Consider the following 27,982-nt stretch of genomic DNA (forward strand, 5'->3'; position numbering starts at 1 on the left):
GAGATGAAATAGACAAGGGCCAAACAGGAGACCTAACAGGATGGTCATCTCTGGTCCCCGGAAACAGAAGGCAACATTTGAGGTGAGGGTTGCAGGGTTTGTGACCCTTTTTGATTGGTTGGTGGTGAGGCAACAGAGCTGTGCTCCAGGAATCTTGTGTTCAGTCTGAAGTCACCATCCTCCACCTGGGTGGGGGCGCAAAGACATTGTTGTGCATATGTCTTCGAGTAGAAACCAGGACTCTGGAGGCTGTACCAACCTTTGATTGTTTCTCCTGTTTCTGTATCCCCTTGCTTCCCTGATTAGCAATTGTTTGAATCCACCCTTTGCAACTCAGGGAAGGTCAAGGAGGCTGAATGAAGCCTATATCCTACAGACAAGAAATGGAGAACACAGAACTGATCTCTACTCCAGAGCCCCACAGAGTTCTACTCAGTTTTAATTTAGGGAACTAGGCAGCTATGACTGTGATAACTCCCTGTCAAAATGGAGCATAGGACTGCCTCAGCTTGGAGTATAGACACTGAATTGGAAGTATTTCTGAGTTCCAAGTTCTAGATCTGAGGCTTGTATGATTAAAATCTCAATCCCTTGGTCTGCCATTTTGGTGTAACAGACCCAATTAGAAGTAGTTGGAGGACTGATGACTGGAATTTGGAAGACAAAATAAATCTCATTTCTTTTTAGAAGAATAGGCCTAAAACCCAGTCTGGACCTGGCACTTCAGGGAGACAGGTAGCCAGTTGCCTAGTTTTATAAAAAGGAAGGTTGCAGTTACTAGCTTCTAGCAGACACTGTTTTGAGAATGGTGGCATCCAAGCCTGACACGACTCAGAAAACTCAAGTGTTTAGCAATACAAGGTCTAATCTGAAAGTACACCCATAGCGTCACCTAGTTATTTCCCGGGATACCTGAACCATAGCTACTCTAATAGCCAAAGCAGATTTCACCATTAATGACGTCAGTGTTTCTCTAGGTATGAGAAGGTGCAAGAATTGGGACTCATAAAATCTTCTCCTGAAAAGATCTAACTATCTGAAGGCCTGTTCTGCCAGTTTTTCCCAGAGCACAGAGTGCCTCATTCCTGATTTTCCCCCTGAACTCCTTTCAGGGGCGTTGAAAGTCAGCAGTTGCAGCGGCCATGGTTTAATCTTTGTAGATGTAGATGGCAAGTGTCAGTCTTCAGTTGGCACAGCCCCTTTTTGCTCATAAACTTGACCATGATTTTGAGGGGGGCATTTCATGACCATTTTATCCCATGGTGCTGAGAATGTCCATTCTCAGGTTTGGCAAAGATTTTGTTGACAGGCCACTTAATGTGCTGTTACTGGACTAGGCCATAAAACAGTATCCAAAATTCTCTGGACCACCTGTCTTGCTAGCCTCTTGGTCCAGGAAAATATTCCCTCTTGTTGCTTCTTCCCATATCCAGAGTTACACTGTTATCATCATCGATCTTACATGGGACTGTATATTATTCTATTAGAGGCCTCAGACACACATTTGACAGTGTAAGAAACAGCAATTTTGTAAAACAGGTGAAATACAAATAACATAGCACTTACCTTTTTTAAGCCAGTTAAATAGAGCTCATTTACAAATAACCTCAAAAATATTACCCAGAGATAAAGACATACCAAGACATATTTAGACAGACACAGTGCAAGATCTAGCTTCATTTTCTAAGTTTAGTCATGAATTAGATATTCAGTTCAGTTCAGTTCAGTTCACTTCAGTCGCTCAGTCGTATCCAACTCTTTGCAACCCCATGAATCGCAGCACGCCAGGCCTCTCTGTCCATCACCAACTCCCGGAGTTCACTCAGACTCACGTCCATCGAGTCAGTGATGCCATCCAGCCATCTCATCCTCTGTCATCCCCTTCTCCTCCTGCCCCCAATCCCTCCCAGCATCAGAGTCTTTTCCAATGAGTCAACTCTTTGCATGAGGTGGCCAAAGTACTGGAGTTTCAGCTTTAGCATCATTCCTTCCAAAGAAATCCCAGGGCTGATCTCCTTCAGAATGGACTGGTTGGATCTCCTTGCAGTCCAAGGGACTCTCAAGAGTCTTCTCCAACACCACAGTTCAAAAGCATCAATTCTTCGGGGCTCAGCCTTCTTCACAGTCCAACTCTCACATCCATACATGACCACTGGAAAAACCATAGCCTCGACTAGCCGGACCTTTGTTGGCAAAGTCATGTCTCTGCTCTTGAATATGCTATCTAGGTTGGTCATAACTTTCCTTCCAAGGAGTAAGTGTCTTTTAATTTCATGGCTGCAGTCACCATCTGCAGTGATTTTGGAGCCCAGAAAAATAAAGTCTGACACTGTTTCCACTGTTTCCCCATCTATTTCCCATGAAGTGGTGGGACGGGATGCCATGATCTTTGTTTTCTGAATGTTGAGCTTTAAGCCAACTTTTTCGCTCTCCTCTTTCACCTTCATCAAGAGGCTTTTGAGTTCCTCTTCACTTTCTGCCATAAGGGTGGTGTCATCTGCATATCTGAGGTGATTGATATTTCTCCTGGCAATCTTGATTCCAGCTTGTGTTTCTTCCAGTCCAGCATTTCTCATGATGTACTCTGCATAGAAGTTAAATTAGCAGGGTGACAATATACAGCCTTGATGTACTCCTTTTCCTATTTGGAACCAGTCTGTTGTTCCATGTCCAGTTCTAACTGTTGCTTCCTGACCTGTGTACAAATTTCTCAAGAGGCAGGTCAGGTGGTCTGGTATTCCCATATCTTTCAGAACATTAGTGACCTTCAAAAAAATGTTTACGTTTCTATGCAGCAAAACAACTGCAAGATACTGATAGATTAGTGCCATGAACCAGTATATTATTGTGTAAAATAGTGGCAAAAGCTCACAGGGCCTGAAGCTTTGAATTAGAGAAAGAAATATGGGGGAGCGGGGAAGAGGGGGTGGTGGCATTGTGCAGAGAGAACTCAGTTCTTTTCTAAGTGCTGGTTTTTCTCAGACCAGGCCAGAAGGTGTCAACAACCAAAGTTATATTGTTGACTTTCTGACCTCTGTGGCTAACACAACCCCACATCTGGCAACTGTTATTTATGCAATTCCCCCTAGGCAGCTATTAAGCTGTGAGAGTTTTCTCACTACCCTGCTGTTTTACACACAAGGCACTCTAGAAGCATTTTCCTGTCTCTTCTCCGGGTAGTAGAATATGTATCATACTCAACTGTGGCTGATCTGCAGCTACGTTGAATCCCAGCCTACATCGCTCTATCACTGGGGTACCTCCAGTTTGCCAGCACAAGCCAGGGGATGAATTCAATATCAGATAAAGGCCAAGGATGTGGAAAGGAAGCCTGCTTCAGCCATAAGTGTGCTATGCCATAACCTCGACTAGGAAACCTTCAGTTCTTCCTGCTACAATTGTAATTTGCCTAAATTCACTTCTTGAGAAAAGAAGTTAAGGCTTCAGTATGATAGAACAACCTAGCTCTATAGTTGCTTTTCTTCCCCTTCCATGGAGGGTAGATGGTTCAAATGGTGAGTACATTTTGGCCGAAAATGCAGTGTGAATCAAAGTGTGTGGGTCAGCAAGACCCAGTCCTACATGTAATAATTTCTTTCTTTTTTAAAAACTACATATTTATTGATTAGGTTGGTGCAAAAGTCATCGCAGTATTGCATTGTTGAACTTTGTTGTTTGATATTGGACTACATTCTGAAATAAATATGGTTATATTATACACCATTTTAATGCGCATTTCTCACTTTATTTTTTTGCTAATGACATCACTTGGTGTTTATATCATATTTATTTTAGACTAGGGAAATGATGTTAGACAAAAAGCAAATTTGGGCAATTTTCTTATTCTAATTCAAAATGGGTTATAAAGCAGCAGAGATAACTTGCAACATCAACAACGCATTTGGCCCAGGAACTGGTAACAAATGGACAGTACGGTGGTGGTTCAAGAAGTTTTGTAAAGGAGACAAGAGCCTTGAAGATGAGGAGCACAGTGGCTGGCCATCAGAAGTTGACAATGACCAATCGAGAGGATCATCGAAGCTGATTTTCTTACAACTGCGCGAGAACTTGCTAAAAAACTCAGTGTCAACCATTCTACTGTTGTTCAGCATTTGAAGAAAATTGGAAAGGTGAAAAAGCTTGATAAGTGGGTGCCTCATGAGCTGACTGAAAATCAAATAAATCAGCCTTTTGAAGTATCATCTCTTATTGTACGCAACAACAGTGAACCATTTCTCAATCAAATTGTGGTATGTGATGAAAAGTGGATTTTACGCAACCGGTTATGACTAGCTCAGTGGTTAAACTGAGAAGAAGCTCCAAAGCACTTTCCAAAACCAAATTTGCATCAAAAAAGGGTCATGATCACTATTTGGTGGTCTTCTGCCTGTCTGATCCACTACAGCTTTTTGAATGCCAGGGAAACCATTACTTCTGAGAAGTATGTTCAGCAAATCGATGAGATACAGCACAAACTTCCAGGCCTGCAGCCAGCACTGATTGACAGAATGAACGCAATTCTTCTTCACGACAATGCCTAACTGCATGTTGCACAACCAACGCTTCAAAAGTTGGATGAATTGGACTATGAAGTTTTGCCTCAACCGCCATATTCACCTGAACTCTTGCCAACTGATTACCACTTCTTCAAGCACCTCAAAACTTTTTGCAGGGAAAATGCTTCCACAAGCAGCAGGAGGCAAAAAAATGCTTTCCAAGAGCTCGTCAAATCCTGAAGCATGCATTTTTATTTTTTGAATTTATTTATTATTCTACTGAAGGATAATTTCTTTATAGAATTTAGTTGTTTTCTGTCAAACCTCAATATGAACCAGCCATCAGATCAGATCAGATCAGATCAGTCGCTCAGTCGTGTCCGACTCTTTGCGACCCCATGAATCACAGCACGCCAGGCCTCACTGTCTATCACCAACTCCCGGAGCTCACTGAGACTCACGTCCATCAACTCAATGATGCCATCCAGCCATCTCATCCTCTGTCGTCCCCTTCTCCTCTTGCCCCCAATCCCTCCCAGCATCAGAGTCTTTTCCAATGAGTCAACTCTCCGCATGAGGTGGACAAAGTACTGGAGTTTCAGTTTAGCATCATTCCTTCCAAAGAAATCCCAGGGCTGATCTCCTTCAGAATGGACTGGTTGGATCTCCTTGCAGTCCAAGGGACTCTCAAGAGTCTTCTCCAACACCACAGTTCAAAAGCATCAATTCTTTGGGACTCAGTCTTCTTCACAGTCCAACTGTCACATCCATACATGACCACAGGAAAAACCATAGCCCTGACTAGATGAACCTTTGTTGGCAAAGTCATGTCTCTGCGCTTGAATATGCTATCTAGGTTGGTCATAACTTTCCTTCCAAGGAGTAAGCGTCTTTTAATTTCATGGCTGCAGTCACCATCTGTAGTGATTTTGGAGCCCAGAAAAATAAAGTCTGACACTGTTTCCACTGTTTCCCCATCTATTTCCCATGAAGTGATGGGACCAGATGCCATGATCTTCATTTTCTGAATGTTGAGCTTTAAGCCAACTTTTTCACTCTCCACTTTCACTTTCATCAAGAGGCTTTTGAGTTCCTCTTCACTTTCTGCCATAAGGGTGGTGTCATCTGCATATCTGAGGTGATTGATATTTCTCCCTGCAATCTTGATTCCAGCTTGCATTTCTTCCAGTCCAGCATTTCTCATGATGTACTCTGCATAGAAGTTAAATAAACAGGGTGACAATATACAGCCTTGATGTACTCCTTTTCCTATTTGGAACCAGTCTGTTGTTCCATGTCCAGTTCTAACTGTTGCTTGCTGACCTGCATACAGATTTCTCAAGAGGCAGATCAGGTGTTCTCTTTCAGAATTTTCCATAGTTTATTGTGATCCACACAGTCAAAGGCTTTGGCAGAGTCAATAAAGCAGAAATAGATGTTTTTCTGGAACTCTCTTGCTTTTTCCATGATCCAGCGAATGTTGGCAATTTGATCTCTGGTTCCTCTGCCTTTTCTAAAACCTGCTTGAACATCAGGAAGTTCATGGTTCACATATTGCTGAAGCCTGGCTTGGAGAATTTTGAGCATTACTTTACTAGCGTGTGAGATGAGTGCAATTGTGTGGTAGTTTGAGCATTCTTTGGGATTGCCTTTCTTTGGGATTAGAATGAAAACTGACCGTTTCCAGTCCTTCGGCCACTGCTGAGTTTTCCAAATTTGCTGGCATATTGAGTGCAGCACTTTCACAGCATCATCTTTCAGGATTTGGAATAGCTCAACTGGAATTCCATCACCTCCAGTAGCTTTGTTTGTAGTGATGCTTTCTAAGGCCCACTTGACTTCACATTCCAGGATGTCTGGCTCTAGGTCAGTGATCACACCATCGTGATTATCTGGGTTGTGAAGATCTTTTTTGTACAGTTCTTCTGTGTATTCTTACCATCTCTTCTTAATATCTTCTGCTTCTGTTAGGTCCATACCATTTCTGTCCTTTATCGAGCCCATCTTTGCATGAAATATTCCTTTGGTATCTCTGATTTTCTTGAAGAGCATAGGTATACATATATCTCCTCCCTCTTGCAACTCCCTCCCATCTCCCTCCCCATCCCAACCCTCCAGGTAGATACAGAGCCCCTGTTGGAGTTTCCTGAGCCACACAGCAAATTCCCCTTGGCTATCTATTTTACATATGGGAATGTAAGTTTCCACCTTACTCTTTCCATACATCTTACCCTTTCCTCCTCTCTCCCCATGTCCATAAGTCTGTTCTCTATGTCTGTTTCTCCATTGCTGCCCTGTAAGTAAGAAGCATGGATTTTTACGTTACAGGAATAAACAAACATTTCTCATTGGCAAAAATGTGTTGATTGTAATGGTTCCTATTTTGATTAATAAAGATGTGTTTGAACCTAGTTATAATGATTTAACATTCATGGTCTGAAACCGCAATTACTTTTTCACCAACCTAAAGATGCACTCATCTCACACGCTAGTAAAGTAATGCTCAAAATTCTCCAAGCCAGGCTTCAGCAATACATGAACTGTGAACTTCCTGATGTTCAAGCTGGTTTTAGAAAAGGCAGAGGAACCAGAGATCAAATTGCCAACATTCGCTGGATCATGGAAAAAGCAAGAGAGTTCCAGAAAAACATCTATTTCTGCTTTATTGACTCTGCCAAAGCCTTTGACTGTGTGGATCACAATAAACTGTGGAAAATTCTGAAAGAGATGGGAATACCAGACCACCTGACTTGCCTCTTGAGAAATCTGTATGCAGGTCAGGAAGCAACAGTTAGAACTGGACATGGAACAACAGACTGGTTCCAAATAGGAAAAGGAGTACATCAAGGCTGTATATTGTCACCCTGCTAATTTAACATCTATGCAGAGTACATCATGAGAAATGCTGGACTGGAAGAAACGCAAGCTGGAATCAAGCTTGCCAGGAGAAATATCAATCACCTCAGATATGCAGATGACACCACCCTTATGGCAGAAAGTGAAGAGGAACTCAAAAGCCTCTTGATGAAAGTGAAAGTGGAGAGCGAAAAAGTTGGCTTAAAGCTCAACATTCAGAAAACGAAGATCATGGCATCTGGTCCCATCACTTCATGGGAAATAGATGGGGAAACAGTGGAAACAGTGTCAGACTTTATATTTTTGGGCTCCAAAGTCACTGCAGATGGTGACTGCAGCCATGAAATTAAAAGACACTTACTCCTTGGAAGGAAAGTTATGACCAACCTAGATAGCATATTCAAAAGCAGAGATATGACTTTGCCAACAAAGGTTCGTCTAGTCAAGGCTATGGTTTTTCCTGTGGTCATGTATGGATGTGAGAGTTGGACTGTGAAGAAGGCTGAGCGCTGAAGAATTGATGCTTTTGAACTGTGGTGTTGGAGAAGACTCTTGAGAGTCCCTTGGACTGCAAGGAGATCCAACCAGTCCATTCTGAAGGAGATCAGCCCTGGGATTTCTTTGGAAGGAATGATGCTAAACTGAAACTCCAGTACTTTGTCCACCTCATGCGGAGAGTTGACTCATTGGAAAAGACTCTGATGCTGGGAGGGATGGGGGGCAGGAGGAGAAGGGGATGACAGAGGATGAGATGGCTGGATGGCATCACCGACTCGATGGACGTGAGTCTCAGTGAACTCCGGGAGTTGGTGATGGACAGTGAGGCCTGGCGTGCTGTGATTCATGGGGTTGCAAAGAGTCAGACACGACTGAGCGACTGAACTGAACTGACCTGAAAGATTATTTATTTGTCTGTGCTGGGTCTCAGCTGTGGCACGTGGGATCTTCCATATTCATTTTGGCATGTGGAATCTTTAGTGACAACATTCGAACTCTTAGTTGTGGCTTGTGGGATCTAATTCCCTGACCAGGGTTTGAACTTGGGCACCCAGCATTAGGAGCTCAGAGTCTTAGCCACCAGACCACCAGGGAAGTCCCCATGTAATGATTTTTTATACTGGCCTCACCAAGAAGACAAGCTGGCTGTGTCAGTGATAGTCTCAAGAGGTTTGAGTGGGAAATGGCACTGAATATAGGTCCCTTGTTTTCTTTTGTGTCAGCCTTGACAGCAATAAGCAATCACTTCTGCTCTGATACATAAGGTGGGAGGAATTTTGTGAAAGTCAATGTTAGATCTATCTTGGAGGATGGTGCCCCTAATCCCGAACCCTAACCCTGGGCCCCTTCCCATGATGGAAAGGGTGCGAGTCATGACTGAGCCATGGCCTCATTTTACTGACTATCAGAGTCACTTGGAGGTGAAATACAGATTGCTGGGCCCCACTCCAAATGTTTCTGACTCAGCAGGTCTTTCAGGGAGTGGAGTGTGAGGTGAGGGGTGAGGTGGGGAGGTGGGTGCGGGGGGGGTGGGTAGAAGCCAGGAATTTGCATTTTTAATGAGTTCTTAGGTGATGCTGCTGTTGCTGATCTGGGGATTACCACTGTCTGGAAGGAACCATTGAGATCTTGTCCTTTGTAAACTCATCCAACCTGGGACTGGTGACAGTCTTCTTCATGGGATCTAGAATGGGGAATTAGGAGACTGGGAAATTTGTGCCATTTTCGGTTTTCCTTTTTCTTCAAGCGTTCCATGAATGATGAATGAGCCTTTGTTTCTTAAGAGCCCAGATTCAGAGTGCTCAGTTCAGTTCATCTGGGTGGGTAGGCTGGGGGGAATTGAAATTGGTTGGGAATAATTAAAATTATTACTCCCTCTGTTAACATTTCCTTCATCCTTATATATATTGGTAAATTTTGACCTAAACTTTTTAAAGAGTTAATAAAAGAAATAAGACCATGTTTTATCATACCAGACTCTTCAGGCTTATAACTTTATCTCTCTGGTCCAGTGTAGAGCATTAAAAACTGCATAACTTGCTTCGGGGGTGTTGCTAGCTCCCAGCGCTAGCAACCGGTTCTCTGACTCTCCGGATGCCAGCAGGGTGGCCAGCAATTCAGTTCAGTTCTGATACTGTCTACCTGGAGTTAGTGCCAGACCTACAAGTTAAAGGTCTCAAATTAAAGGTTAATTTGAGTTAAGTTAATGGGGTCACACAGGGTCGGACAAGACTGAAGTGACTTAGCAGCAGCAGCAAAGGTTAAAATTAGGCCCCCCAAATAAATTTGCAGCACTCATAGCAGTTCTCAATGAACAGGCAGCTATTTGAAGAGGGGTTTATCTGTTAAGCTTCCTGCCATGGCATTGCCACATCTTCACAGAAGTTCCCAGCACTGAGTATAGTCCTTTGGTGGACTTTTCTGCCACAGACTAAGCTATGAGCATCTTATGAATAGTTCTATTTGTAACATGAGGCCAGAACAGTGCCTCGCTCTCTGAAGGTCTTCAAGAACATTCGTTGGATAAAAAACAACTGGTTCAGAAACTCAAAAGAGCAAATTTCCAGAAGTCTGAGACAATAGGTCTTGGGAAGAATGAAACTGGCATGGTCTGGGTATTTGTGAACTGATCAGTGAGCATGACTTATTGCCATGGGAGGAAAACACTGGGCTTCAGATGGAGGTGGCCGGAATCCACTTTCTGGGTAGAGTCACATCGGTGCCCACTTGGGGGCTGTGTCCTAGAGGTAGTGACAGCTTCATAATGGGCGACATCTGGGTTGTTGTATTCAGTGCTTTATATATATATTATTTTTCATATCATAGCCTTCCTCTAGGCAGATGGGTATCATTGTACACAACCAGAAACTTTGACTAATACAATCGATCTGGTCTCTACAGCTAGGTGGTAATTTCCCTACAGTCAGTGTGGATCTTTGAGAGCTTTTACATTCCTTGGAGCAATTCCCAGCACCTCCCTGGGCCTGGCACAGAGCCTAGTACATGGTAACTGCTCAAATGTTTATTGGATAAAAAGTGGGCCAACTTCATTCAGATAGGGGGTTCTTCAGCATTGCACAGCAGTTGGGCTGAGATTTGGGGTCCTGAGGATTCTGATGGATGGTAATTATAATTTAAACTCAACATTTGAATAAAAGAACATACTTATTTTACTTGCATAACGGAAGATTCTTTTTTAGACTAATCAACCATGGGAATTCTAAATTGGATGCAAAAATACATTTTCAGGTAAGGAGTGTATTTATTATAGACAGAGAATGGTAAAGTAAAAAGAACCAAATGAAAATGGCTATAATTCTGACCCCTGGAGCTACTCACAGTTAAATTTTTTGATGTATTCTCTCTCTATTAGAATGCTGTATTTTGCACTTTTTTCACCCAGGTAGCGTTTGTGAAGGCAATGGCAACCCACTCCAGTGTTCTTGCCTGGAGAATCCCAAGGACGGGGGAGCCTGGTGGGCTGCCGTCTCTGGGGTTGCACAGAGTCGGACACAACTGAAGTGACTTAACAGAAGCAGCAGCATTATTTGTGAGCATTTCCATGCTATTAAATGTTTTCTATGTTGTGCTATTAGCAATAATACTCAATGAACAGTTTTATACATAAATCCTCATGTGCATTTTGATTAATCCTCTAAGAAAAATCCATAAAGTAGGTTTTTGGGGTCAAAGGTTATGATACATGTGGGAGGTGAAGCAGGAAATAAGTTATGTTTCAGAAGTATCCATGAAGTATGACTTTCTTTCTACCAAGAATTCACAAAAACTTATGAGAATTGTTTCTAAATAGTTTTGGGGAGCCATAGATTTTAAATGGAGTTTAGAGCTGTGTTACTGCCTTGGACAAGAATCCAGTCATTGGTCCCTTTGGAGTGTTTCCCTGTGTCAAATGCACACAGCATTCAAATTGCCAAGTCCAGGAAGGAAACAGCAAATAAATACACACTTCTGAAATGTGAGACCCTTTAAGGAACCAAGTACACTGCACAATACTTGCTGGATGTAGGCAACTCTGCAAGGCAGGCTGGGTAAATTCTCAAGATGACAAGCTGCTAAACTGTTTTCCTAGGGACAAGAAGGGACCCTACTTGGCCCCCATTTGGGGAGAATTGGAGAAAGCACATAGGAGGCAACAAGCCAAAAGCTTTGGTGCCTCATTGGAATTCAGCTGGGGTCTGTTGGGCACCTGCCTTTGGGCTGTTTGTTCACTGTTTGTCCCTGGGCTTGGCAAGGAGCAACAACACCACACTTTAGGCTTCACGACCCTACACCCTCCCCTGACTATGTGTCCCTAATTCCGCTGGGCACAAACCTGATACAGCATAGTCTGCATGGTCCCTGCTTAGAGGAATATAAAAGCTCTCAAAGATCCACACTGACTGTAGGGAAATTATTAACTAGCTGTAGAGACCAGACCACTTGTGTTAGTCAAAGTTTCTGGTTGCAAACAATGATACCCATCTGCCTAGATGCAAGTTGCGATATAAAAGGTAATACATATAAATATTGGTCTCTGTCCCTGATTCCTGATTCAAAGCGTCTAAAACAGGTGTAGATCCCTACGTGATAAGAACACTAGGAGAATGTTTTGTTCTAGTCAAGTGACTCTGGGTGGGCTCCTGGGTGTCACCAGAAAGACCAGGCTGTGATTTGAAGTGTAGACTTTTCAACCCCGTCTATTCCTTCAGAGAGGGGAGAGGGGCTGGAAATGGAGATAGTAATTGATCATGCCTGTGAGAGGAAGGGCTTCCCTGGCGGCTTAGTGGTAAAGAACCTGCCTGCCAATGCAGGAGTTGCAGGTTTTGATCCCTGGGTTGGGAAGATCCCCTGGAGTAGGAAATGGCAACTCACTCCAGTATTCTTGCCTGGGGAAATCCCACGGACAGAGGAGCCTGGTGGGCTACAGTCCATGGGCTGCAAAAGAGTCAAACATGAGAGAAAGCCTCCATAAAACCCCAATAATATGCGGTTCAGGTTAAGCTTTCAGGTTGGTGAGTACATCCACATTCCAGGAGGGCGGCACACCCCCAACTCCACGAGGACTGAAGCTCCTGCACTCAGGGCCCCCAAACCTCACCCTACGCACCCTTCATCTGGTTCTTCATCTGTATCTTTTATCATATCCTTTAGTAAACTGGTGAACATAAGTGTTTCCCTGAGTTCTGGGAGCTGCTCTACCAAATTAATTGACCCTGAGGCAGAGATCATGGGAACCGACGATTTGCCCTCAAGCCGGACAGAAGTTGTGAGTAATCTGGGACCTATAGCTACAACTGGCATCGAAAGTGGATTGGGAGCTGTTGTGGGACTGAGCCCTTAACCTCTGGGATCTGACACTATCTCCAGGCAAATGGAATGGAGTTAAATTGTAGGACAAGAGCAGGCACAGAACATGTGGGGATCTGTCCTGGGAAGGCTCCACAGGGTCCTGCCTGGTTACATTTTTTGCCCTCAAGTGGGCTGGTTTGGACAGCATATTATACAGCCCCCTCCTCCTCCAGGCCTTAGCCCAAGCTGGGTCTCCCACCTGAAATGTCCTTCTCTGTTTCCTTCTCCTCTCCCAATTCAAATTATTATTATTATTTTGCCACAGTGTGTGGCATGTGGGATCTTAGTTTTCCCTGACCAGGGATCGAACCTGTGCCCCTGCATTGGGAACTCAGAGACTTAACCACTGGACCCCAGGGAAGTCCCCTCCTTTCTGTACTTTAAAAGTTTGAATAAAACCCTCTGTGAAGACTTCCCCTCTGATCCCCCGCCCCACTGCACAGCATAAGTCATTCCCCCACTGTATGAGTTTCATATTGCTGCCGTAACAAATTATCACAAATTTGGTGGCTTAAAACAGCACAAATTTATTATCTTACAATTCTCGAGGTCAGAAGTCCAAAATGGGCTGCAGGATTGTGTCCTATATGGGGGGTCTGGCAAAGAATCCATTTTCTTGTCTTATCTAATGTCTAGAGGCCAGGTGGCTCAGATGGTAAAGAATCTGCCTGCAATGCAGGAGGCTGATCCCTGGGTTGGGAGGATCCCCTGGAGGAGGGAATGGCAACCCACTCCAGTATTCTTGCCTGGGGAATTCCACAGACAGAGGAACCTGGCAGGCTACAGTCCAATGGGGTTGCCAAGAGTCGGACAGGACTGAGCAACTAGCACTTAACACTTTACTCATGACTCATGGCCTCTCCCTCCGTATTTTTTCTTTTTTAAAAAATTTATTATTTATTTTGGCTGGGCTGGATCTTAGTTGTGGCATGTGAACTCTTAGTTGCTACATGCGGGATCTTAGTTTCCTGACCAGGGATCGAACTCGTGCCCCCTGGATTGGGAGTGTGGAGTTTTAGCCACTGGACCACCTGGGAAGCCCCATCCCTCCATTTTCAAAGCTGACAGCCTAACATCTTTAAATCTCCCTCTCCCCCTTTCTCACTTCTGCTTCCGTTGTTACTTTACCTTTTTTCTTTACTGCCATCATCACATTGCCTGCTTGACTCTGACCCTCCTGTCTCCTTCTTGTAAAGTCCCTTGTGATTAAATTGGTCCCTCTTGGACAATCCAGGGTAATCTCTCCTTCTTAAAGTCCGTATCTCTGTCTCTCAAATGCACGCTTCGAATATGATTGTTTTGTACTCACGTTGGTCATGTGCCTGTTTCCATCAGAACGCAGCTTATGATAGTTTGGGTTCGGTTAGAGGTAGTGCGGCAGAGAAGGCAATGGCAACCCACTCCATGTCTCTTGCCTGGAAAATCCTATGGACGGAGGAGCCTGGTGGGCTGCAGTCCGTGGGGTCGCTAAGAGTCGGATACGACTGAGCATCTTCCCTTTCACTTTTCACTTTCATGCATTGGAGAAGGAAATGGCAACCCACTCCGGTGTTCTTGCCTGGAGAATCCCAGGGATGGGGGAGCCTCGTGGGCTGCCGTCTATGGGGTCGCACAGAGTCAGACACGACTGAAGCAACTTAGCAGCAGCAGCAGCAGCAGAGGTAGTGAGCTGAGTCCTACTCTGTCCCTGACCCTAACTGAGACCCAGCCAAGCACCGCTGTCCCTGACTTGTCTCGGATTTAGCAGTCTGGCGGAGGACTGGGGAAGGTGGCTGATGGTCCCAGGGGTTGGTGTGTGGTTTCTATTTGATCATCTCATCTTTGCCCTCACCCCTGCATTTACTTAGCTTTCGGATGGGCCTCATATCCCCAGTTCCAGTCCAAAGTCTTATGCTCATTTCTTTTCTTGTAAAGATAAAATTCTGGCCTCTGAAGAGGAAGGGTCTTTTTGTCTGACTGTGGGATGGGGGAAGGGATGTAGCTGTTTAACTCCGAATGTAATATTCAACCAACAGCAATTGCATGGATTACAGATTGGGTTCAAAGGCCCCTGACAAAACCTGACCAAGTGGTTTAACCAGGGAAGTGTTGATTTTTCTTTAAAGTATAATAAGAAATCCAGTGGGAATCGTCTGTGGTAGACACTGATGCCCCGTTTCCCTCTGTCTTTCTTTCCTGTCATTCTTACCGAGTGGCTTTCATGTTTCTGGCGTCTTTCTGGGCCCTCAGATCACTGCTGGGCAGGAGGAATGGGGAAGGGCAAAGCGGGAAGCTCATGCCTGCTTAGTTTGCCTCCTTAATTCAAGAAAGTGTCCTTGGAAGTCCCCAAGTGGACTTTACGTTGGCCAAAACAGGGTTCCATGGCCACCTCTAGTGGCAGGAGAGTCTGAGAGGTAAGGAAGTGAGTGATAGTCCCTTTGTCGTGAACGACTCTTTGCGATCCCCTGGACCGTAGCCCGCCAGGCTCCTCTGTCCATGGGATTCTCCAGGCAAGAATACTCGAGTGGGTTGCTATTTCCTCCTCCAGAGGATCTTCCTGACCCAGGGATTGAACCCAGGTCTCCAGCATTGCAAGCAGATTCTTTACCTTTTTATTTTTAGCAGGACACCCTGTAGTCCTTCCCATGGGCTACCCTGATGGCTCAGATGGTAAAGAATCTGCCTACAATGCAGGAGACCTGGATCAGGAATCAGGATCAGACCCGGATCATGACTGAGTGACTTTCACTTTCAACAACATCATTTTAGTAAGATTTCGAAGGATTGATACACCATTTAAAATCAGAAGTTGGTTAAAGCTCCAAAGAGGGGATTCTGAGTTACAGTGGCTCTGGGCTTTCTAGGGGAAGACATGGGAGGGTTGCCAGGGCAGAGTGAGGAGGGGGACCAGAGCAGGAGAGAGTGGGAGGGGCAGACAGGGACCAGGGACAGAGCAAGAGAGCAAGGGGGCAGGAGGGAAGGAGGAAGAGATGGAAAGGAGGCTCACGAGGAGGAGCCCCAGCGCACGCAGCACAACCTTCATCTCTTTTAACCTGAACCACCCCGCGGACAACCCAAGCACCCCTGCCCGTTGACCTTAGTGGCCAGAGCGCATCTGCTTCATCATATTGTCTATATTGTCTATGTCTTTAGGTGCTCCCAGGGCCACGGGCTAGCAACTTTCCAACCCCAGGTGGCTCCCAGGTGCCACCAGGGTCACAGTGGGGATCTATGAGTTCTTTCCAGCCCTTCTAGGGTGTGCAAAAGTCTTGGGGCGTGCTACCTATCCCTCTCCAGGGAGGAGGAACCCAGACCTGGAACCTAGACCTGGAACCCAGACCTGGAACCCCAGAACTGGAACCCAGACCCCTCTATTCTGAGATCTCCAAGTTCATTTATGAGTTCTAGTAGCCCTGCCTCCGGGAGAAGAATTTGTTGAGAAACAGGTCTCAAGGTGTTTTTAGGACGCCCATATAAGCATTTCCCATGACTGTTCTTAGAAGATCTTGGAGAGGTCCAGCTTTCTCCTCCTTCCTACTGACCAGAGAATTTTTAATCAGGGTAGGAAATGAGTGAGTACAAATAGATTCTGCCTGTGGTCCGATTCCTAGAAATAGTCTTTATTTATATCTGGACTGTGGTTGAGGTTTGGAAATCTCATTGGCAGTGGAGTCATGATATAAAGAGAAATATGGGAGGGGAAAAGAAAGCGCATAATTTTATTGCATACTGTACAGCTTAAAAAAACCCAAATGATATAAAAGAATTGGAAGTGAAAAGTAACAGTCTTCTGTTCACACGCCCCTACGCCGCCCCACTTCTCCAGTCCCTGGCATTACTGCCTAGAGGCCACTTTTAAAATTTCTTTATTTTATTATTTTATTGCACTATACTTGATTTAAAATATTTTGCTAGTTTCAGGCATACAGTAAACTGATTCATGTATTTACACGTACATGTGTGCTTAGTTGCTCAGTCGTGTCCAACTCCTTGCGACCCCATGGACTGCGGCCTGCTAGGCTTCTCTGTCCATGGGATTCTCCAGGAAAGAACACTGAAGTGGGTAGCCATTCACTTCTCCAGGGGATCTTCCTGATCCAGGGATCAAACTTGGGTCTCCTGCATTGCAGGTGGATTCTTTACTGGCTTAGCCACCAGGGAAGCCCACATCAGTCATGTCCAACTCTTTGCGACCCATGGACTGTAGCCCATCAAGTTCCTCCGTCCATGGGATTCTCCAGGCAAGAATACTGGAGTGGGTTGCCATTTCCTTCTCCAGGGGATCTTCCCGACCCAGGGATCGAATCAGGTCTCCCGCATTGCAGCAGACGCTTTAACCTCTGAGCCACCAGGGAAGCCTATATATATATATATATATATAAAAACTCTTTTCCAGATTCTTTTCCATTATAGATTATTACAAGATATTGAATATAGTTCCCTGTTGTTTATTTGACATCTGTTTTGTATCTGTTAATCCCATTTGTTGCTGTTCAGTCGCTTGGTTGTATCCAACTCGTTGCAACCCCATGGACTGCAGCATGCCAAACTTCTCTGTCCTTTACTATCTCCTGGAGTTTGTTCAAACTCATGTCCATTGAGTCGCTGATGTCATTTAATCACCTCATCCTCTGTCACTCCCTTCTCCTCCTGCCCTCAATCTTTCCCAGCATCAGGGTCTTTTCCAATGAGTCAGCTTTTCTCATCGGATGGCCAAAGTATTGGAGCTTCAGCTTCAGCACCAGTCCTTCCAATGAATATTTAGGATTGATTTCCTTTAGGATTGACTGGTTTGATCTCCTTGCTGTCCAAAGGACTCTCAAGGGTCTTATCCAGCAGCACATATTTGAAACCATCAGTTCTTCAGCGTTCAGCCTTCTTTATGGTCCAACTCTCACATCCATACCCAACTACTGGAAAAACCATAGCTTGGACTAATTGGACCTTTGTCAGCAAAGTGATGTCTCTGCTTTTTAATATGTTGTATAGATTGGTCATAACTTTTCTTCCAAGTAGCAAACATCTTTTAATTTCATGGCCGCAGTCACCATCCACCGTGATTTTGGAACCCAAGAAAATAAAGTCTGTTACTGTTTCCATTGTTTCCCCATCTATTTGCCATAAAGTGATGGGACCAGATGTCATGATGGTAGTTTTCTGAATGTTGAGTTTTAAGCCACCTTTTTCACTGTCCTCTTTCACCTTCATCATGAGGCTCTTTAGGTCCTCTTCACTTTCTGCCATTAGGGTTGTTAACCTCTTACTCCTAATTTACCCTTCTCCTCCCTTCCACCTTTGGTAACCATAAATTTGAACCATGAATTGTTCTCCACGTCTGTGAGTCTGTTTCCATTTTGTGAATAAGTTCACTTGTATCAGGGCTCCCTGGAGGCTCAGCTGGTAAAGAATCTGCCTGCAATGCAGGAGACCAGGGTTTGATACCTGAGTTGGGAAGATCCCCTGCAGAAGGGAGTGGCTACCCACTCCAGTATTCTGGCCTGGAGAATACCATGGACTGTATAGTCCATGGAGTCACAAAGAGTTGGACACAACTGAGTGGCTTTCACTCACTTGTATCATGCTGTAGATTTCACATATAAGTGATATAATCTAATATTTGTCTTTCTCTGACTTAATAAGATAATCTCTAGGTCCATCTATATTGTTGCAAATGGCATTGTTTCATTCTTTTTTGTGACTGAGTAACATTCCATTGTATATATAAATACACTGCATCTCCTTTATCCGTTCCTCTGTTGATGGACATTTAGGTTGCTTCCATGCTTTGGCTATTATAAACAGTGCTGCAATGTTTTTATCCAGATATATGCCCAGGAGTGGGATTGCAGGATCATATGGTAACTCCATTTTCAGTCTTTCAAGGAACCTCCATACTCTTCTCCACAGTGGTTGTACCAATTTACATTCCCACTAACAGTGTAGGAGGGTTCCCTTCTCTCCACACTCTCTCCAGCATTTATCGTTTGTAGATTTTTTTTTGATGATAGCCATTCTGACTGAATGGCTCATTATAGTTTGACTTGCATTTCTCTAACAACCAGCGATGTTGAACATCTTTTCATGCGCCTCTTGGCCATCTGAATGTCTTTTGAGAAATGTCTATTTAGATCTTCTGCCCTTTTATTGATTGGATTATTTGCTCCTATAATATTAAGCTGCATGAACTGTAAATTTGGAGATTAATCCCCTGTCAGTTGAATCATTTGCAAATCTTTTCTCCCATTCTTTGGGTTGTCTTTTTGGTTTGTTTACCATTTGCTTTGCTGTGCAAAAGCTTTTGAGTTAACTAGGCCCCATTTCAGAGAAGGCAATGGCACCCCACTCCAGTACTCTTGCCTGGAAAATCCCATGGACGGAGGGGCCTGGTGGGCTGCAGTCCATGGGGTCGCTAGGAGTTGGACACGACTGAGCGACTTCCCTTTCACTTTTCACTTTCATGCATTGGAGAAGGAAATGGCAACCCACTCCAGTGTTCTTGCCTGGAGAATCCCAGGGACGGGGGAGCCTGGTGGGCTGCCGTCTCTGGGGTCGCACAGAGTCAGACAGGACTGAAGCGACTTAGCAGCAGCAGTAGCAGCAGGTCCCATTTGTTTATTTTTGTTTTTATTTCCATTACTCTGGGAGAAGACTCAGAAAAGATACTGCTGCGATTTATGTCAGAGCATGTTCTTTGTTTTCCTCTAAGAATTTTATAGTGTCCGGTCTTATATTTAGGTCTTTAATCCATTTTGAGTTTATTTTTGTGTATGTGTTAGATATTTTTGAATTGTGGTGCTGGAGAAGACTCTTAAGATTCCCTTGGACAGCAAGGAGATCAAACCAGTCAATCCTAAAGGAAATCAACCCGGAAGATTCATTGGAAGGACTGATGCTGAAGTTCCAATACTTTGGCCACCTGATGCGAAGAACCTCCTCATTGGAAGAGACCTTAATGCTGGAAAAGACTGAGGCAAAAGGAGAAGGGGGTGGCAGAGGATGAGACGGTTAGATAGCATCACTGATTCAGTGGACATAAATTTGAGCAAACTCCAGAAGATAGTGGAGAACAGAGGAGCCTGGCATGCTGCAGTCCATGGGGTCATGAAGACTCAGAAATGACTTAGTACTGAACAACTGCATGGTGTTAAAGTTTGTTCTAATTTCATTTTTTACATGTAGTTGTCCAGTTTCCCCAGCACCATTTATTGAAGAGACTGTCTTCCCTCTATTGTATAGTCTTGCCTCCTTTGTCATAAATTAAGTGCTTCGACTACAGATTGACTCTGAAAGTTGAAGATCAATAACTCATGTTTGCATTAATGACTGTTCTTCCATCTTCAAGTCTTGGGATCTCTCTGTCTTCAATGATTCAGCACCTCCTTCCCTTCTAATACTGTAACTCACTTAAATAGTTTTTGGAAAGAACTGATCCGTAAATCATAAATAAAATCCTGTTTGTTCTATTAATGTATTACTAAGCCCCTGCTTTGCATTTGTCGGTATCAATATCTTTCCATCTATCATCTTCTCATCCTAGACTGTAGTTCTCCTGGGGCAGAGGTTGTGTCTGGCACTCCCTGGTCTCTTTGGCAAGGGCTTTTTGCCAAGCGAGTTATTAATACTTTTTTTGCTGTGGCTGATAGATGAGGATGAGCAGCCTGGTGATAGCAGGGTTTGAATCTCAGCTTTTTTCTAAAGGGATAAACGAGACAGTCTTTTGGAAATTTAGGCTAGGCTGAAGGGACTTCTTTCAGAACGGCATCATTTCTTACTGCCCTTCCCAGGCGTGGATGAAATTAAGCCGGTGTCCTTCAGGCCCCGCCTCAGTCATCCACTTCGGACCAGAGGCACGGGACGCAATTACAGCGCGCGGACCACAAGGTGGCAGTATTCCCTTAAGAGTGGGCTGGTGGAAGACTTGCGATTATAACGCTGGCCACTGGAGGGCGCCTCCTCCATCTGCAGCCACTCTGATAGCGGATAAAATCATGTCTTGCGTAGAGTTCCCTAGCTTCCTCTTCTCACTCAGTACTGCATCTTGGACCCTATTCTGTATCAACGTGTGTATAGCAGTTGGTTATTTACATTGGTTATAGCTATTGGCAACTGTAAACATAGTAGAGCTGCTTATAACCCCATTCTTTGTCTACCTGGAGGAGAGAGGTCTTCATCCTCCCGCAAGGAGAAAGTGAAAGCGAAGTCGCTCAGTCGTGTCCGACTCTTTGCGACCCCATGGACTGTAGCCTACCACACTTCTCCGTCCATGGGATTTTCCAGGCAAGAGTACTGGAGTGGGTTGCCATTTCCTTCGCCAAAGGATCTTTCCAACCCAGGGATCGAACCCGGGTCTCTTTCGTTGTAGGCAGACGCTTTACTGTCTGAGCCACCAGGGAAGTCCCCGCAAGGAGAACTGGCTGTGAAATTGGGCAATGGATTGCTGAGTTTGTGAGCCACACCCCTCCTTAGAGCTCCTTTAGGATCTAGCCTGCCTGCAGGCTCTTTTCTCATCTCTACTCATTCCTTCACTTGGAGGTTATTCTGGGCTGTACGTGTGTGTGTGTGTGTGTTAGCAGCTCAGTCTTGTCCAACTCTTTGCACGAGTCGAACTATAAACCACCAGGCTCCTCTATCCATGGAATTCTCCAGACAAGAATATCGAAGTGGGTTGCCGTTTCCTTCTCCAGGGGACCTTCTCCATAGAGGGATCGAACCTGGGTCTCCCACATTGCAGGCAGATTCTTGACCATCTGAGCCACCAGGGAAGCCCTATTCTGGGGTATAATTGTCTGCAGTTCTTATAGCACTCTGGAATGTAGGTGTTAATCATTCTCCTGTTCGTTCATTGCTGCTCTGCTTCTGCCATCTTTTTTTGTTTGCTTGTTTTATTTTTTCTTCCTTTTTTCTTTTTTCAATTGTTTTCTTTCTTCTTTCTGCTCCCACCTTGTGTTTAAGCTGGGGCAGGCCAGGGGATGGAGCCAGAAGACAGTAGCTATTCAGTTATGCTTGGGAAAGTTCATTTTGCCCTAGAATTCAGCTTTCTGGAGCTGATCTTTTGACAGCTATTTTTATTTTACGCCTGTGGATATTTTTCATTTGATTCAGAGCTCAGAATGAATCACAAAGGGATGTAATTATTCAACACTCTCACAAACAACAGTATGGATTCTGGAGACAGGAGATCCAGGCTCAAAAACCAATCCTTTCATTCCCTAGCTTTGTGATCTTTGGCAAGTTACCCTCTCTGAACCTCAGTTTACTCATCTAGAACATGGGAAGCATACGAATTGGAGCTGTTTAAATAGTGGGTGTAGTGAGCTTGATACATTTCTTGACACATTGAATGCTCTGTAAATGTTCATTAGTTCGACCTGTGCTCAAAAACAGTTTAAATGTCATAGACATTATCTGATTCTTGCAGGTTAGTGAAAATCATTTAGTAAATCCATTTGGGCTGGGGGATTTTTGTGTTAGGTCAGGGGTCAGGAAACTATGGCCCATGGATCAAATCTGGCCCTACACCTGTTTTTGCATGGCTGAAAGCTAAGAATGGATTTTATGCTTTTATATCATTGAAAAAAAAATCAAAGGAAGAATATTATTATTCATTTTTATCTTAGAAACATTATTTTTATTGAAAAAATGTAGCACATCAACATATGTTTTTGTGTGTGCGTGCTCAGTTGCTTCAGTCATGCCGGGCTCTTTGTGACCCTGGGTACCATAGCCCCCCAGCCTCCTGTGTCCATGGAATTTTTTCAGATAGAATACTGGAGTGGGTTGCCATGCCCTCCTCCAGGGGATCTTCCTGACATTATGCAAATTTAAGGTGTACAACAGGTTAATTTGATCCACTTATATATTGTAATATGATAGCCAGGATAGTAAGAATTAGCACCTCTGGCACATCACATAATTATCATTTTTTTCTTTTTTAAAATATTTATTTGTATTTATTTATATAGTTTTGGCTGTGTTGGGTCTTTGTTTTGCATGGGCTTTTCTCCAGTTGCAGCCAGCAGGGGCCACGGTCTAGCTGCAGGGCGTAAGTTTCTTGTCGCGGTGGTCTCTCTTGAGGAGCACAGGCTCTAGAAAGCATGGGCTCTGCAGGTGCGGTTCCCGGGCTCTAGAGCACAGGCTCAGTAGTTGTGGTGCCCGGGCTTAATTGCCCAGCAGGCATGTGGGATCTTCTTGAATCAAGGATTGAGTCCATATCTCCTGCACTGGGAGGCAAATTCTTTACCACTGAGCCGCCAGGGAAGCCCTTATCGTTTCTTTCTAGTGGTTGGAATGGGTACGTTCTAGTCCCTAGCCTCGTAGCAATATTATAATACAAGACTGTTGTCTATATGCCGACAGTGCGCCTTAGTTCACAGGACTTATTTACTACGCTTGTCGCAGGTTTGTGTCTTTAAACAACGTCTGTGTTATACCCTTAAGCACCATCCCCTGCTAGCCACCATTTACTTTCTGACTCTACAAGTTTGGCTTTTTTAGATTTAACATATGAGGATGTCATACAGTATTTGTCTTTCTCTGTCTGACTTACCTCACTTAGCATAATGTCCCCAAGGTCCATCTATATTGTCACAAATGGCAGGATGTCGTTTTTCATGGCTGGGTAATATTCTGTGTTTTATATATATATACACACACATAACTCATCTTCTTTATCCAGTCGTCCACTGATGGGCACTTAGGTTGTTCACATATCTTGGCTACTGTGAATAATGCTGGGTTACAACTTAATCCTTCTGAGACTGGGTGGTGAGCAACATTCTTTGTCTGTCTTTGTAAACACTGCTCTGTGTGAGTGAGACACTTTTTAAAAATCACAGTTGATCCCCTGAAATGAACGTCTATTTGAGAGTTCTGGCCAGAGGTTCACCCACTTGCTCATGTAATCAAATCATGTGGGAGCTTTTAAAAAATTCCCCATGCTCCCCTCTCTGGAGATTTTGACTCAGTAAATTTGAGATAAATTCCAGACAAATTCCATTTATTAATATTTAAACCCCACCAGTGACTCTATGGGGGCAGCAGGGCTGAGAACCAACAAGAAAATCCTTAACTAATGAGGGCCACATTTATGAGCTGTGTTATCAGTGAGCACATTAGCAGGGTTTGGATAAATCCCAATTGGAGGCAACCGTGGTACTCCCTTAATCCCGCAGGATATCCAGTTGAGGAGATCCTTTAGCTAGCTCTACTTCCATCCCCAAGGAGCCAGGGGCACCGTGGTGAGGATCACGAAGACTGGGGTTCAGATAGTTGGCACTCTCAGATCTTAGAGTCTCAGATCTTAGGATGATTACTCTGTTTATATAATTTAATGCAATTTTCTCATTTGTAAAAGGTGGCTAATAAAACTGCCACATCATAGGTTTTATATGATGAATAAATGTATGGGTGTATATATGTATGTGTGTGTAACATTTACCAGGGTCTGACACAAACTAAACTCTCCATAAACACGGACCACTATTTTCTCGTCCTTTCCGTCAAATGAGTCAGAGGTTGTCAACAGTTCCTGGTTTAGAGCACCAGTGAAAACCATATAATCACCAATTTTTAGAACTAGAAAGGAAACCTAGATTCACTTCCTGTGTCTGAAATAAATGGAGAAGTAAACCCACCTCATGGTCTCTGAGTCTGTAGATCCAGGGTCCCAGGTAGGTAGTCAGAGCTCTCTCTGTCTCTTTTTTTTTTTTCTGAGAACTGTTTGCCTTTATTATGGAAACATAGCAAAGAGCAAATGGTTTGGACTTTTTACAGCTATTAAAGAAAACACAAAGTATATGGATATAAATGGAGTTACAGATCCCATTCTTCAGTTCCAAAATAGAAGGGGGCTATCATTATGTATCATACATTGTTTTGATAAAAAAGTATAAGTTGCAAATTTTTAATGTTTTATTTTGGAGATATATATGCAATCTCATTTGAGATATCTTCTGTGAGATAATGCTGAATTTTTTCATTAACATATGCTAATCAAGCAAAATTTTTTATTCCTTTTTTGTGTTTTGTTCAAAAAGCATATTCTTGTTTCCTGCCCTCTTTTTTTTTTTTTTCTGCCCTCTTTTTTAAAAATTAATTTATTTTAATTGAAGGCTAATTACTTTACAATATTGTAGAGGTTTTTGCCATACATTGACATGAATTAGCCATGGGTGTACATGTGTTCCCCATCCTGAACCCTCCTCCCACCTCCCTGCCCATCCCATCCCTCAGGGTCATCCCAGTGCACCAGCCCTGAGCACCCTGTCTCATGTATCAAACCTGGACTGGCAATCTATTTCACATATGGTAATATACTTGTTTCAATGCTATTCTCTCAAATCATTCCACCCTTGCCTTTTCCCACAGAGTCCAAAAGTCTGTTCTTTACAGATGTGTCTCTTTTGCTGTCTCACATATAGGGTCATTGTTACCATCTTTCTAAATGCCATATATATGCATTAGAATACTGTATTGGTATTTTTCTTTCTGACTTACTTCACTCTGTGTATAATAGGCTCCAGTTTCATCCACCTCATTAGAACGGATTCAAATGCATTCTTTTTAATGGCTGAATAATATTCCACTGTGTATATGTACCACAGCTTTCTTATTGATTCGTCTGCCGATGGACGTCTAGGCAGCCCATGGAGCTGCGAGGCATCTCTGTATCCAAGAACAGAGCTAGTGCAGCACAGGGGTATTCCATCACGAGGGTGGGTGGCTCTCGGAGAAGACTGTTTACACATGTTTTATTACTCCACACGCTCTTGCTGCTTGCTAAGGACTTTTTATTTTTAAAGTTCGTAGTTTATGTTTTTTTCATGTCTGTCTTCCTCTTTGCTTAGTTGACTTGAGAGCCCATGGACCGCATCATGCCAGGCTACTCCACTATCTGCTGGAGCTTGCTCAAATTCATGTCCATTGAGTCAGTGATGCTATCTAACCATCTCATCCTCTGCCACCCTTTTCTTTTTGCCTTCAGTTTTTCCCAGCATCAGGGTCTTTTCCAATGAGTCGGCTCTTTGCATTAGGTAGCCAAAGTATGGGAGCTTCAGCACCAGTACTTCCAGTGAATATTCAGGGTTGCTTTCCTTTATCAGTTTTCCCATCCTTTTGGAATTGATCACTGACTACCAACACTGCTCGCTGTACGACAGGCCAATAAATTGAGAGAGGAATTGTTGGGACAAAGCATAGTGACTTTACTTGGAAAACCAGCAGACTGAGAAGATGCTGAGCTACTGTCGCAAAGAACCATCATCCCTGAGTTAGAATACAGGCTTCTTTTACACTAACTTGGAGAGAGGGGTGGAAAAGGCAAGCATTCCCCGCTTCCAGTCAGACTCCGAAGGGGATGGGTTAATTTCTTCCTTCCTGTAGCCGTTCACAGGTGGGCTTTGTCAGGAGGTTTCTCGGGAGCTAAACAAAGGTATTTTAGGTTTTATTTTTCTTTACTGGAGTATACTTGCTTTACGGAGTTGGTGATGGACAGGGAGGCCTGGCGTGCTGCTGTTCATGGGGTCGCAAAGAGTCGGACACGACTGAGCGACTGATCTGATCTGTTGCATTAGTTTCTGCTGTACAACAAGGTGAATCAGCTGTATGTATACATATATCCCTTCCCTCTAAAGCCTCCCTCCCACCCACCCCCACCCCAGTCCTCTGAAAGTGAAAAGTGAAAGCAAAGTCGCTAAGTTGTGTCCGACTCTGTGACTCCATGGACTGTAGCCTACCAGGACCCTCCGTCCACGGGATCTTCCAGGCAAGAGTACTGGAGTGGGGTGCCATCCCAGCTCTCTAGGTCATCACAGAACATGGAGGTGAGCTCCCTATGCTACATAGCAGCTTCCCACTAACCATCTCTTTTACACTTGATAGTGTATATATGTCAGTCCTACTCTAACAATGAAAGGTATTTTAGCTTAATTCTCATGACATGGGAGGTTGTGTTCCCAGAGATGGACCGTTATGTATAATTTAAGCTTGTAGGCAATATCCCTTTATGACTAACTTGTAGCAAAAGCAACAGAATACAAAGGTTAAAGTAAAAGAAGCAGGTCCAATATGGAGTCAGATTTAATCTTTCCTATTGCAAATGGCAACCCACTGCAGTATTCTTGTCTGGAAAATTCCATGGACAGAGGAGCCTGGTTGCACAGAGTCAGATGTGACTGAGCACAGCACACACACACACACACATACACACACACACACACACTACAAATGTAGATTCATCATCGGAACAGTTGAACCATCTGATGAGATCTGTTGATAGTGGGAGAGGCTGTGCCTGTGTGGGGGCAGGGACTATATTGAAACTTGCTACTCAATTTTGCTGTGGATCTAAAACTGCTCCAAAAAATAACGTCTACTTTAAAAAAAAAAAAAAGAGGGACATATGTTGTTTAAATACTCTCTTCAAACAAGTGGGGGAAAATCCATGGGAAAAGAAAAATCAAGGAATCTGTCGCCCCTTACAGACAGCTGATCAAAACTAGGGAATTAAAGACATCGGATTGAAAACACTATTAGAACTCATGAGAATTTATTAGATTAGCTGAATACAAGATCAAGGTCAGCATACAAACATCAAGTACAATTGATAAACCAACTGCCATGGGCATATAACATAATGGAAATAATGATAAATGGACAAAGGTAATGATAGCAACAACAAAAATATGCTGAAATATATTTAGTCAGAAATAAGCAGACCTTTAAAGATAACATCATGAAACTCTACTTCTGGATTAAAAACCTGTCATGAGGTTTTGTGTAGTAGTCTAAATAGATATTTTTATGTATGTGTGTGTATTATATATATTTATATATGACTATTCTAAGTAGCTGATCTTTTAAAAGCCCTGCATTTGTATTCCCCTCCCATCGCAATGACTGTTTTGTTTTTGCTTTTTTGGTTGCACACAGCATGTGGGATCTTAGTTCCCTGACCTGGAATTGAACCTGGGCCCACAGCAGTGAAAGAACGGAGTCCTGCCCACTGGACCACCAGGGAATTCCCTATAATTACCGTTTTTGGCATCATATTTTACATCTAACTGTTTGTGTATCCCTTAACTACTTATTGTGGATACAGATGAGTTTACTACTTTTGACTTTTACCCTCCCTCCTAGCTTTGTATGTGGACGGTTTCCGGCTTTTAATGTATGTCTGTGTTTACTGGTGAGCTTTTTCATTTCATAATTTTGTTTCTAGTTGTGGCCCAAAAAGGACCTAATAAATACCCACCTTGTTTTCAAGGAAATGAGAAAACATCTAATGATGTCAACTGCTTTCAAATCGC

At 43.7% G+C, this 27,982-nt stretch overlaps 1 long non-coding RNA gene and 1 other non-coding gene across 2 annotated transcripts; one reads left to right on the plus strand and one right to left on the minus strand.

Moving 5' to 3' along the window:
- On the plus strand, positions 1–27,846 carry LOC129652436 (uncharacterized). Its single transcript, XR_008714545.1, has 3 exons — positions 1–82; positions 12,501–12,615; positions 27,606–27,846. It is a non-coding gene; the product is annotated as an uncharacterized LOC129652436 (long non-coding RNA).
- Positions 27,621–27,693, minus strand: TRNAE-UUC (transfer RNA glutamic acid (anticodon UUC)). The gene has a single exon. It is a non-coding gene; the product is annotated as a tRNA-Glu (tRNA).
- Positions 27,847–27,982: the final 136 nt, after the last annotated feature.

The sequence above is a fragment of the Bubalus kerabau genome, chromosome 5, assembly GCF_029407905.1.
Source record: "Bubalus kerabau isolate K-KA32 ecotype Philippines breed swamp buffalo chromosome 5, PCC_UOA_SB_1v2, whole genome shotgun sequence".
NCBI classification, from domain to species: domain Eukaryota; kingdom Metazoa; phylum Chordata; class Mammalia; order Artiodactyla; family Bovidae; genus Bubalus; species Bubalus kerabau.